Source organism: Ictalurus punctatus, chromosome 28 (assembly GCF_001660625.3).
Source record: "Ictalurus punctatus breed USDA103 chromosome 28, Coco_2.0, whole genome shotgun sequence".
NCBI classification, from domain to species: Eukaryota; Metazoa; Chordata; class Actinopteri; order Siluriformes; family Ictaluridae; genus Ictalurus; species Ictalurus punctatus.
Window position 1 is genome coordinate 9,622,071 of NC_030443.2, and position 9,555 is coordinate 9,631,625.

Here is a 9,555-nt window from a genome sequence, read left to right on the forward strand (position 1 = left end):
GAATTTTTCTGTTCACCACAGTTGTATAGGGTATTTATTTCAGAGTATTTATTACCGTAGCCTTTTTGTCAGATCAAATCAGTCTGCCCATGCTCTTCTGAACTCTCTCATCCACAAGGCATTTCTAGCCGCAAACCTGCTGATCTCTGGATGTTTTCTGTTTTTTTACACCATTCTTTGAAACTCTATAAATCATTAGTCACCAACCCTGTTCCTGGAGCTCTACCTTCCTGAAGACTTTAGCTCCAAACAAAGTCGTGCCCACCTGACCATCTAATCATTGCCTTAAGAGGTTCTTGATCAACTAAAACAGGTGTGTTAGATTTTGGTTGGAGATCAAACCTGCAGGAAAGGGTTGGTGACCACTGCTGTCATAAACTGTTGTGTGTGAAAATACCTGGAGATCACCAGTTTCTGAAAAACTTAAACCAACAACCATGCCATGTGAGAGCACATTTCCCCCCATTCTGATGTTTAATGCAGATACTCTTTACCTGTGTCTGCATGATTTTATGTATTATGCTGCTGCCACTTGATTAGCTAATTTGATAATTGCCTGAATGTACAATTGTGTTCCTATTAAAGTAACTGGTGAGTGTTTGCATACATGTATGTACAGTATGTACATGCAAACAGAAAGAGAGAGAGCACAATGAGGAGAGGAGATAGATGTACAGTGCCCTCCACTAATATTGGCACCCTTGGTAAATATGAGCAAAGAAGGCTGTGAAAAATTATCTTTATTGTTTAACCTTTTGATCTTTTATTAAAAAAATTCACAAAAATACTCTGCTCTCATGGATATCAAACAATTGCAAACACATCACAGGTTTATATATATAAAAAAAACTTTGTTAATTATATGTGTGCAACAATTATTGTCACCCTTTTAGTCAATACTTTGTGCTACCTCCCTTTGCCAAGATAACAGCTCTGAGTCTTCTCCTATAATGCCTGATGAGGTTGGGGAATACATGGCCAGGGGTCTGAGACAAGTCCTCCATAAGGAATCTCCCCAGATCCTTCACATTTCGAGGTCCACGCTGGTGGATTCTCCTCTTCAGTTCACCCCAGATGTTTTCTATGGGTTTTAAACAGGTTTTCAGGGGACTGGGATGGCCATGGCAGGACCTTGATTTTGTGGTCAGTAAACCATTTCTGTGTTGATTCTGATGTATGTTTTGGATCATTGTCCAGCTGGAAGATCCAACCATGGCCCATGGCCCATTTATGTTCAAACACCATGTAAAAGTGTATTTTGCATAATAGGTTACCTTTAATTCATGCCTTTAAATTTTAGGTACCTTGTCTGAAGTGGCATTTTAGATGCAGTACAGACATGTAGTATAAAAATGCGTTGTGCATCTTACAACAACGTTTTGGTGCAACATATAGAACAGAACATGAACCTTGGATCACAATATATCTAAGTCGATTCAATAGATGAGTGGTGAGGTATTATTACTAAACTCTTAGACATTCATACACATAATTCTATGAAAAGCTGTCACTGTGAAAGGGATCACACACACACACACACACACACACACACACACACACACACACACACACACACACACACATACACACACGTACACCAAAGTGTACACTGTACACTCATCTGTAATATCATTACTAAAAAAGCAATCCATTATTACAGTAGCTATTGGTATTATGTTCACCTCCACAGGGCCTAAAGCAGCACCCGGTCACACAGGCATCTCATTTAAGAGCTTCTGCATGTGTGTGTGTGTGTGTGTGTGTGTGTGTGTGTGTGTGTGTGTGTGTGTGTGTGAGAGAGAGAGAGAGAGAGAGAGAGAGAGAGAGAATGAGAGAGAAGCCGATCGATCCAGCCATTGCCAGCACCAGGCCCTGAGAGACAAGAAGCAGAGAGAAAGGGAGGGGGATTGAGTGAGAGAGACAAACAGAAAGATAGAAAGAGAGAGAGTAATGCAGAGAGAAGGAGAGAGAGAGTCGCACAGCTATTCAAGCTAACTCGTTATGTCCAGGGCTTATTGGAAAGCAGTCCGACTAAGGCCCAGTACTGAAATTAGTTATTGATCTAGCCCTCCCATCCCCAGCCTCCCTCCCTTCCTCCCTCCTCCACACGTTAGGCTTCAGGACCGCAAAACCACCTTCTGCTGATTCTTACTCTTTCATTTGTTCCTTTTTTCTCTAATCCGTTCTTCAACACTACCTCTATATATTTATACCCTCCATATACCATGCATCACCCTGGTCCTTTGTTTCTAGAACTGGCTTCTCTGTGGTTTGCTCATTTCACTATGCTTCATATACTTCTTTCCTTTCTTTCCTTTCCTCTTTCTCTCTCTCCTTCTCTCTCTCTCTCTCTCTCTCTCTCTCTCTCTCTCTCTCTCTCTCTCACACACACACACACACACACACACACACACACACACATGCACACTCTCACACACACATCTGCGCGCACATATACACATCCTACCTGCCATTTTCTGTTTAGTTCCATTTTCTCTTCCACAAACCTCCATCTCCATCCATCTTCTCATCTCACATCTTTGTGTAGTCCTTTACTTTTCCCTTATTCTTATTCTCAAATTATGTTCATGGAAATGCATGAATTATTACCAAATTACTGCCAAAATCTGATTATTTTCAGTTAACAGATTATTTTGCATGTAAACACAGTTGTTATTTCTTCATCTTTCCCTTTTCTCCAGGCTGCATCAATGCTGCCACCACGCACAAACACCAGCTATGATTAAAAGAAACAGAGAGAGAGAAGATAAAGATATGTGCACAGAGAAACACACACAAATCAAATATGACACAGAAGAATAAGCCATACATACATTCAAGCTTCAAGCACAAAGCATTTACACTCAACACAGATATGACAATACATAATAATCTTTTTAATCTTAACATTCCTTACAATATAAATAAATAAATAAATACATAGAATAATCACAAAGAATTAAGTCCATTAATTAATGCACTAGCTTAGATCTTTACATTTCTGAACTCAAAAGCATGATGTATAATGGTTAACCCCTCTAGTGTAAACAAAGCTGTAAAGTAAAATTTTCAGAAAATGTATTTAAACCAAAGACTTTGTCAGAAAATCGGCATAAAAGTGAATTGTGGGTGAAAATACATATGAGTTCAGTTTGCAATATCATAATATAAGTTCCACAGCTTTGGACCAATCATGTTTGACATACAGAATGACATCATATTCATCATAATATTTTTGCCTCAGGACCTGTGGGCTAAGCTAGCCAGGTAGCTATTTTAGCTAATCTTAGTGAAAAGCAAAATACAGTGGGGGAAATAAGTATTGAACCCATCAACATTTTCAGTAAATATACTTCCAATGAGGCTATTCACATGAAATTTTCACCAGACATCAGTATTAACTCAAGAAATCCTGAAATATAAAGAATTCACAACATTAAAGTCCATAAATAAAGTTATGTGTAATAAAGGGGAATGACACAAGAAAAAAGTATTGAACACACTAAGAAAAAGCGATTCTCAAAGGCAAGGTAAGGCAAGGAATCAGCTGAAATCTGTAAGTAATTATACCCCCTATCTGTGCAAATTAATATCAGCTGGGTTAGTAAAGTGATGGTCTTTAAAAAGGCTTTTCTTTACCAAGATGTCACACAAGAAACATCTTATGATGGGTAAAAGCAAAGAGCTCTCCCAAGACCTTCGGAACCATATTGTTACAAAACATATTGATACAGATGTATTTCAAAACTTCTCAATCTTCCAGTAAGCACTATTGGGGCCATTACCCGCAAGTGGAAGTAGCATCACTCCGTCATCAACCCGCCACACACAGGTGCTCCTCGCAAGATTTCTGACCAGGGAGTCAGAAGAATAGTCAGAAGAGTAGCCCAAAAGCCAAGGACCACTCGGAAAGAGCTCCAGAAACACTTGGAGGCAGCAGGTACCATCATCACAGAGAAAACAGTAGGCAATGCACTCCACTGCTAATGCTCACCACACAAGACTCCATTACTAAATGCATGTAAAAAGGCATGTCGAAGCTTGTTTAAAGTTTGCTATAACTAATTTGGACAAGCCTATGAAATACTGGGAGAGTGTAGTCTGTTAAGACAAGAGCAAAATGTAACTTTTTGGCTGTCATACTACACACCATGTTTGGAGAAGAAATGGCACTGCACATCACCCTTAAAACACTATACCAACAGTGAAGTTTGGAGGTGGAAGCATCATGGTGTGGGGCTGTTTTTCATCACATGGTACTGGCAGACTTCATATAATTGATGGAACGATGAATGGAGCCCTTTATTGGGAGATTCTTGAGAAGAATCTGCTAGCATCCACCATGATGATGAGGATGAGATGTAGGTGGACCTTCCAGCAGTACAATGATCCAAAGCATACAGCAAAGGAAACTCTCAATTAGTTTCAGAGAAAAAAAATCAAGGTGTTAGAATGGCCCCGTCAATCACCTGAATTGAATCCAATTGAGCTAGATTTAAAGACAATATGTTTAGAAGAATGGGCCAAAATCACACCTGAATACTGCGGCCGATTAATTTCTTCATACAGGAAGCATCTTGACGCTGTCATTACAAACAATGGCTTCTCCAATAAGTATTAAATACATTTCAGTTAGTGTGTTCAATACTTTTTTCCTGTGTCATTCCACTTTATTACACATATCATTATTTATGGACTTTAATGTTGTGAATTCTTTATATTTCCAGATTTCTTGAGTTATAATGTCTGGTGAAAATTTCATGTGATTAGCCTTGTAGCATATATATATTTACTGAAAAAGATGTTGACACGTCCAATACTTATTTCCCCCACTGTAAGGTAGCCACCTGGAACCTTCTTGCACAGTTCCTATTAGATCAGCACTGGTTCTAAATGACAGGGAAACCTTTAACTGTGTTCTATTCACCCCTCCTAATCACCAGGGCTGCTGAGCATGACCTTAATAATGTATGCCACAATTATATGAGGTACTGACACACTGTATGAAAAAGTGTTTAATGCACTCACATCAGTGGGAGGAGTGATGTTAACCCTGAAGCTGATGGAGAAGACACATAGTGATGTGCAGGCAGCAACGCAAACATCATGAAGGCACATGCCTTCAACTGATGCCCATAAGGAGAAGATTTGCAATATGCAGTGTCATATCAGTTCAATATCCACTTGGAGAAATTTCCTATAAACACCCCTAAAAACATAGACATAGCAATTGTGCACTCCTCAGATGAGAAACAGGAAGGAAAACCGGGCAAGACTTACTCTGCTTATTAGTCCATGGATATGGACGTTTGCGACTAGCAAGTTGTTTAGGCTGTGGTACTTGAGTCAGAGTCAACACTTAATCAGGGTCTAAATCTAAATTTCCACACAGTCTGCATAGGGATGTCTGAACTGAAGATTGCTTCCTTAAGATGGATGCTGAGACAGTACACACATAATTGGTACTCTTCTTCAGGTTCCCAAGGTTCCAGTATTGGGTGCAGGAGCACAAGTCTTTCAGCATGGCTTGTTAGTCACTGAACAAGCTAACCTGGCAACTAAATTGAGAGCAGTGTGTGTTATGGAGGGGAACCCACTTGAATACACTGGCAGTATGTAACCAAAGACCACTAGTCTGGCTGAAGGTGGGAGTTTAGAGAGAAAATGCAGAGGGAGAATGGACCAGCAGGGAGAATAAAAGGGGTGACAGAAAGAAACTGACTCAGTGCTGTACAGTGAGGGAAACCCACTTGAGCACATTAGCCTCATACCACCAGACAGTAGTGTTGAATGTGGAAAACTGAGCAGAATGCAAAGGGTCTATTTTTGCAATGCAAAGGGTCACCCAACAGTAAGGATTGTGTGATATAGCAAGGGAAGCCCACTTTATCACATTAGCCATGCTTAGCTGTAGGAGACAATGCAGATTGTGGGATTGAACCACAAAGTTTGATTGATGGCTAGTAACTTCAAAATGTAAAGGAAAAATGTATTATCTTTTTCTGATCCTCAGTATTCTTCATTGTACATTTTGAAAATAAACACTAATCTAAAGTGAACTCCTGTAAGGTAGTTTCCACACTTGAGGTTTTTTCCAGACTCTGGGCCATTTACTCTGAGAGTTTGGGATGTTTGATGCGGTCCAGAAAACTGATCCTCTAGAATGATCTTCTAGAAAATGGTGATGTAGGGCTTGCTTCCCTGGTGCAGTCATTATCGTGTGTGGAAGCTCTCTCTGATTAACCTGATCAGTTAAACTTGTCGCATTATGTCCTATTTCACATTCCATGATGGCATGGAAAGGGTTATCATAGTCCATGAAGGAGATGAAACACATTATTGATATATATATATATATATATATATATATATATATATATATATATATATATATATATATATATATATATATTTATATGGAGTAATGATGGCATTCAAATACATAAGGCCACATCACATAAAATCTCTGAAATCTCCGAATTGTTTTTTATATATTCGACAGCTTTTTTTTTGACAAATTGTGTTACCCTTCACTGGGAAAGATGGGAAACATTTATATATCACTATTACATAACAGTATAGGCCTAACCTAATAAAGCTACACTTTCATAGTACTGCAGGACGGTTACTGAAAATAGCTCACCTTGCCCTGAGCGCTTGGGCTGAAAACAGCATGGAAAATGGCTAATAATCTTCTTATACAAGATCAGGTCCTTGTTCCTTGCAAACTTGCATGCACAAAACTGACGTATGGAATTGTGCAATCGAGCCACGGTTCGGAAAGTGTTCTTCTATGTGAACGCAAACCTGTGATTATGTTCCCCTCCCCCAAACAAGCCCAGAATTGGTCCTGTGTGCAGACTCAAGTATTTGGGCCAAGTGTGAAAACGCCCTGTGAAAAATGCTGTGGAGATCCACCCTTTCTACTGACAGGTTGAAACAAGTTTGTCTCTTCCTAGTCACTTCAGTCATTTTGATTAGAGAGATTTCTGCTTAAACAATGCCTGGATTACTGTAAAAGATGGTAATAGCTTCCTGTAAGATTATAGAGCACAACCATTTACACCATAGAGAAAAAATTGCTCCTCTGTGATGCAGTTCCCATAAGCATTTGCTTGTATTTTTTTTTCAAAAGAAATAAATAGCTTGATCCAGGAGACCGATAAACTGAAATGTATAATATTCAGTGTGGATCTTTGGGCTCCCAGCACAAATAATTGCTTTTAAGTTTGAATTAAAGGCAGTTTTTGATAACAGCTGCAAGGGGAGGAATCGATGCATCGAGAAAACTAATAAATTGTTACATCGATATGTAAGATTGTATTTTTTGCAAATATAACTTGCTGGGTCGTCTAGCTAATGTATTAAGAACAGCTGGATTCCTATTAGCTCCGTAAGGAAGTAAAGTAAAATAGTGTGTTTCTGTAAAGGCATTTCAGTGCGGTGATTCTGCTGTCTCTGGGTTTCCTGTTTTCCCTCTGTTCGTCTCTTGTGACTTACATTCCATGTGGTCATGTGAACAGAAGCATGTGGAATGCAGCGTCACTGTCACAGCATACATGGTGAATGAAGAATGTTCACAAAAACCATAGGTCATAGTTCAGGCTCTGATCATGAGGACTAGATTTCCCAGAAACTGAAACCCAATTTGAAGACTTATTTAAAAGAAAATAAACAAACAAACAACCCTCCAAAAGATTAATTACAAAGTTCAAATAGTCTATACATGCTAAAATGGACTCTCCAGTTGTATACTTTCTGTAAAATGAACATCAAATCAAGAAACATATTATTCCAAATCCATGGCATCTGAATACCTTTGCGTGAATGAGAGAGGCTGTCAGTAAAGGCCTCTTATCATCGCACAAAGTAACACAAATTACCACAAAGTACTGGTGGCACAAAAAAACTATATTAATAGGCTTTTTCTCCACTAGCTGATTTTTTGGTACCTATTCAAGATGTCTGTGTGGGTTTCCATCAAGTTAGCCGGCTTCCTACCATCTCCCAAAAACATGCCAGTAGGTGGTTGGCTACACTAAATTGCTCCTGGGCTCCTTGGGCCCAGTGTCCCCGGGACAGGCTCTGGATCCACTGAGACCATAATCAGGATAAAATGGTGAATGAATGAATGAATGAATAAATGAAAAAACAAATCAGTCACTCCTTATAGAAGTGTAAAAATATAAACCCTGAAGAAAACCCTGTTCAGCAACTAGGAAGGGATTTCTGCAGTATCATCTTTATACTGTCTGATCTCTACTTCACATGGATTCATAATTCATATTCCTGCAGGGCTAAAAAATGCATGGATGCTTCATGTGTTTTGACTTTTGTTTCAAACCAGTTCTCTGACGAGCTTTAAATAACGGTGAGACTGTTCCGGAGCTGAGAAGGAACATTGCAGAAACAAAGGCCACATTCTCCAGGCAGACGGGAAGTAGCAGCCCAGCGCCCCTCCTTCTCCCTCTCTGCACCCCCCATCCCTCTTTCCCAACCGCCCGACTGTTTGTGTTCTACTAACATGGGCTGGGAACACGGGTGAGACAGAGAGAGAGTGAGGGAGAGAGAAGGAACGGGGGATGGGAGAGGGGGAGTTAAAGGAACAAAGGAGGAATTTAAATAGCACCCCCCTCTCCCCTCACCCCTCTCGCAAACCCAATTGCTCATGAGCCCCCCCTTTCAAGTGTCTGACATGGTGGGGGTTGCTCACCCGACTAGTGTTGAGTCTTTAGATAAGATTCGGCATTTACTCCGTGTGTATATGTGTGTGTGTGTGTGTGTGTGTGTGTGTGTGTGATGTTTGGGGTTGAAGTGATATCTAGAAGCTGAGCAGAATGGGGAGTGTTTGCACTATCACATAAGCAAAAGGGGATCCCCCGCTTGCTCTCCTGCCCAGAAAAAAGGCCTTAAATCGCTTCTCAGAGTGTACACCTCAGCAACTGGCACTGAGCTTGAGCCTTGTCTGCTATGCTGCTGGTTTGTTGGTAATACCCCAGCTCTGAAGTCCATGTTGAAGTCAGTATAGGTCCACATTACCAAAGGGAAGAGGCTTCAAGACACTGAGCTCTATTGGATCTAGTTGGTTCAATAGAAGCCAGGCTCCTACAAGAGAAATGTCTGTCATGTATAAAACACAAGCATGTGTTTATAGACCAAAGATGCCCTCCATTCATTTCAAAAAGAAGTCATTGTTTATGCCACTGGAACTATGATTACTATTGCTCTGAAAGGAAAGACCTCATACTGCAGCATTTATGCAGAACTGTCTGTAGTGTTCCTTAAGCAAAGGTTATGTGTAGTGCTTAACCACTGAACCATTGTCTTGAAAATAAATTACACAACACATAATTATAATGGACAAAATACTTTTAGCTTATAATAAACTGCCACCAGAGGATCATGTGATTGCAGCAGGAAATATATACATGTCCTGGCTGCTCCTTGACTATTGCTTAGTGATGAAGTGCCACCTATGTCTTCATTCAGACAACCAAACAGTCTGCGTGCATGTGTCAGCAAGGCAGTTACTTCCTCCTCCACAAAGCTGTGCTC

At 40.0% G+C, this 9,555-nt stretch overlaps 1 protein-coding gene across 1 annotated transcript in view; it reads right to left on the reverse strand.

Moving 5' to 3' along the window:
* ntmt1 (N-terminal Xaa-Pro-Lys N-methyltransferase 1) overlaps positions 1 to 6,538 on the reverse strand; it is a 51,195-nt gene extending 44,657 nt beyond the window's left edge. The window contains exon 1 of the mRNA XM_053676784.1: positions 6,535 to 6,538. The gene's annotated coding sequence lies outside the window, so the exon portion shown is untranslated. The remainder of the gene's footprint in view (positions 1 to 6,534) is intronic.
* Positions 6,539 to 9,555: the final 3,017 nt, after the last annotated feature.